Below are 3,851 nucleotides of genomic sequence, written 5' to 3'. Positions count from 1 at the left end.
CACCCCTATCCACAAGCATCCCCTTCCTTCAGAATTTGTTAACAGAAGGGGAAAGTCAAATGAATAGAAAGTGACATGTGGGGAGCAGGGAGGGCAGGACTGGGATGATTCGCCCCTGGTGCTCTGACACTTTGAGCTGCACCCCCAAAACAGTGTTTGGATTCAAACCAGAGCCAGCATGACCAGTAACAGTAACTTGTGACTTCACAGTCAGCCACAGAATTCTGCCATTATGGTTCCCCTTGGAAACCTGCAAAGATTCTGCAGCAGGCTCACTTGGCAGCATTTTAGATTAGCTGAAGCATCTTCGATAAATTGGCTGTCTTCAGCTGTCAGTTTATTAGCAGCTTATCAGCTTAGTTGTCAAGATGGGTGGCTGTTGGTCATGTGTGGCCTGCAGGTAAGTCTCTGGCATGGTGGGTGAAGCAAAATCTAATGGTGGTGTGGACTTGGTTTTTAAAGATGCCCTTCCGTTGCTTTAGCCTGTCTGGGCAGAGAACTGAAGCCCAGCCTGCTGTGTTCACACGTGTTTGTGCTCCCTGTGGGAACTTCAGTGGTCACAAGTTTACCACCACTATTCACACCACACAGCTTCTCCTTGAAATGCAGGCGGCCCTCGAAGGTCACCTGCTTGGCTGATTTTCACTGTGTTTCTTAAGCTTGGAGGTCCTAGACCGGTGAAGCTGTATCACTCAGGAGCTACTGGCTGGCTCCTGTGGGCCCACTTGGGGGGTTGTGGGGAAATCCTGCCCACCAGTTGAAGCTGACTTCAAAAGCTGCCCCCCAGCACCCCCATGTTATTTCCAAGAACATGCCTAACCTTTTCTTCTTTCATGTTCCCATAGGTCTCACCCAGAGGCAGAACCAAAGTGAGTTGCTCTCTTCTCTACCCTTGACTCCTCTTAATGCTTTTGGCTCTGGTGTGGCCAGCTGAAGGGATGGGTTGGGGAGTGATGAGGGGGAGGTGTTCAGTCATAGCCCAAACCCAGGTGTGGCATATATTGCCTCATCAAGGTGAGCCCATCTCCTTTCTATGTTCAGAATGCCAGTAATTGGCTGCTGAATCAAATGCTAATTTCATCAACTGTCCCCTTGATACCTTTGGCAGGCTGCCTCCCTCCTATTTAAAACACAAAACAGCATGTATGTGTCCCTGGGGGGGGGCTTTTTAAAAAGTGGGGAAACTACACTGGAGAGGGGTGGGAACGCTGGCTTCATGACTGTGAACTACGAGAGCAGGCCCACCCCCCACCCCGCCCCACCCCAACCAGTCAATCCTCAATGAAAAATACTCTGAGCAAAATGCAGTGAGTGACATTCAACAGCAATTACAGTCACTGCTCCCAACTATGGAATCATCCAAAATTAGCAGGACCAGCTAGAAGGATTAGGGGAGAGGACATACTTGGCTGCATGTGAATTAAAATTAGAGGGAGGGCACATACTAGTAATACCCCTAGTAATACTAGTAATACCCCTAGTATTACTGGGGGAGGAGACCCTCTCCTTCCTGTGATTTGCTACTAAGAATATTTCTCCTTATCTCTGCAAGGATGAAGATGAAGAGGGGCACTGACAGGTAAATGGATGATGAGAGTGCCTGCTTCTCCTCAGTGCTCCCCAGCCCCCCAGGGAAAGCCTCCTTGGAGAACTGTTTCTCTTAGACAATGGAGAGAGATGGGCAGACATCCATCTGATGGATGGATAGCAAGAGGGCAGGTTCAGCCACCTCTATCCTTTGCTGTTGATGCAGCCGAAAGTGTTAGAGGAGACGGGGGGTGGGCTCTGTGAGTCACATCTAGCTATCCTCCATTTGAGGAGGAGATGGGGAAAGGGCTGTGGCAGCAGGCAGGTAGGTTTGGTCATTCTCCTTTAGAGGTTGTGCACTTTTGAAAAAGTCCTGCAAGAACCCTTTGCCCACACCCAGCCCCAAAACATCCTCTGGGTCTTTTTCTCCCTGCCTTCAAGAAGAGGAAGCTAATTATTTCCAAAGTATCTCATTTTTTGACAATTACATGGGTCAAGATGGAATTGGAGGATCACCTGAAAACAAGGGCAACATTTCGTGGCCAATGTGCTCTGAGCTTGGTCCAAAGAGACTCTTTCTCCGACCACAGTTTTCTACCTCTAGGAGCCAGGCCCGCATTCCTGAGATAACAGCTATCCTTCCTGCTTATGGCATCCAGGCAGATTTTCAAGACCCCCCACCCCACTAGGCCAAGAGGCTGTAACTGGGGGTTGGTTCGTGAACCAGAGATAGTCCACGTCAACCATCAGCTCCCATTCTGCTCAAAGGAGAAGCTTCTTTCCTCACACAGAAGGGAGAGCCCATAGCCTAGTAGTGGAACAATTGCTTTGCATGCACAAGGTCTCCTGTTGAGACTTCATCATCTTCTGTTAAAGGATCTTAGCTAGCTAGGAAAAGGCCTCTGCCCAAGAGTGGCTGCCAGCCAGAGTAGGGCAAAGAGAGCCAAGAGTATGACTTGGTAGAAGGCAGCTGCACTTGTATGTACAGCAGACAGAGCCTGGCCATTGCAATCCCTTCTGAAGTGTACTTGGTGAGGGCTGTCTTGCCAGTCAGTGCTATGCAATGTACTCCTCTTCATTCCTTGCTTGTTTCCTTGGGTGGCCCACCTCACCCACAATCCCAGGCTACTTCCCAGCTGGCTAACCTAGGCAGAAAAGGGAGGCCATTTCTATCAGGCCTACAAGCCACGATCATTTCCTGATTCCTGCTTTATTTCCTCTCTTTCAGGTCATCCCAGAAACCCAACCCATGTTGCACCATTTTCTGGGGGACTCCCCAATGTTTTGGGGGACACTCTGGGGAAAGAGCTCACTGAGGAACCCTCTGTGACAGAGGGTATAGATCATATATAGATCGAACGGCTCACATCCCTGAAGATTGGGGTCTTGCCATTGTTGTCCGAATACACAAAAAAGGAACGCGGGACGACCCAGGCAATTATAGACCAATAAGTTTGCTCAGCGTAATAAGTAAATTGTATGCAAAGCACTTATGTATCAAGCTGTGTGTGTGGATGGATCAGGAGGGCATTATAGAACCGGAACAGGCAGGGTTTACTGCTGGTAGGTCAGTAATGGATCACTGCATCGTATTACAACACTTAATAGAAAGATATGTGCATAAGAGGAAAACACCCCTCTATGCAGCCTTCATCAATTTGCAAATGGCTTTTGACTCTATATCTAGAGGAATTCTCTGGGCCAAGTTATTTAAAACTTCAATTGACAAAAGACTATTGTTACTAATATATAAACTATATGAGAACTCAACCCTCTGTATATGGCTTAGTTCTACAGAGCAACTTTCAAGGAAGATACCCATAAATAGGGGAGTTAGACAGGGTTGCATCTTAGCTCCCTTCCTATTCAACTTTTATGTGAACAGTTTAATCCAGCAGCTGCAAGGTTTGGACATACATGCAGCTAAACTGGCAGACAAACATCTGCCTATACTCATGTATGCCGATGATGCTGTAATTCTATCACAAACTAGAATAGGTTTAAAAAGAGCTTTGAGTGTTTTGGTAAGTCATTGCAAGAAGGAACAATTAGTAATAAATTATTCTAAGAAAAAATTCTTCGCTTTAGTTCTAAACATCAGAATTTTAACTGGTCAATTGAAGATCACAATGTAGACCAATTAAAGCAAATCAAATACCTTGGGATAGTGTTTCAATTCAACGGCTATAAAATGGGCCATATTAGATCGGTAGTTGATACAGCCAAATGCAGTATTATAGCCATTCTGAAATTCTTCTGGTCCCAAGGAGGTAACTACATTCCTGCTGCCATTAAACTTTATAAGGCCAAAGTGATTCCCCAAC

At 46.7% G+C, this 3,851-nt stretch overlaps 1 long non-coding RNA gene across 1 annotated transcript; it reads left to right on the top strand.

Moving 5' to 3' along the window:
* The first annotated feature begins 267 nt into the window (after nucleotides 1-267).
* LOC128347726 (uncharacterized) lies at nucleotides 268-3,041 on the top strand. The gene is made up of 4 exons (XR_008317676.1): nucleotides 268-400; nucleotides 846-869; nucleotides 1,553-1,579; nucleotides 2,756-3,041. It is a non-coding gene; the product is annotated as an uncharacterized LOC128347726 (long non-coding RNA).
* The last annotated feature ends 810 nt before the right edge of the window (nucleotides 3,042-3,851 follow it).

The sequence above is a fragment of the Hemicordylus capensis genome, chromosome 2 (assembly GCF_027244095.1).
Source record: "Hemicordylus capensis ecotype Gifberg chromosome 2, rHemCap1.1.pri, whole genome shotgun sequence".
In the NCBI taxonomy this organism is placed as follows: Eukaryota; Metazoa; Chordata; class Lepidosauria; order Squamata; family Cordylidae; genus Hemicordylus; species Hemicordylus capensis.
This window is presented reverse-complemented; position numbering and strand designations above follow the sequence as displayed.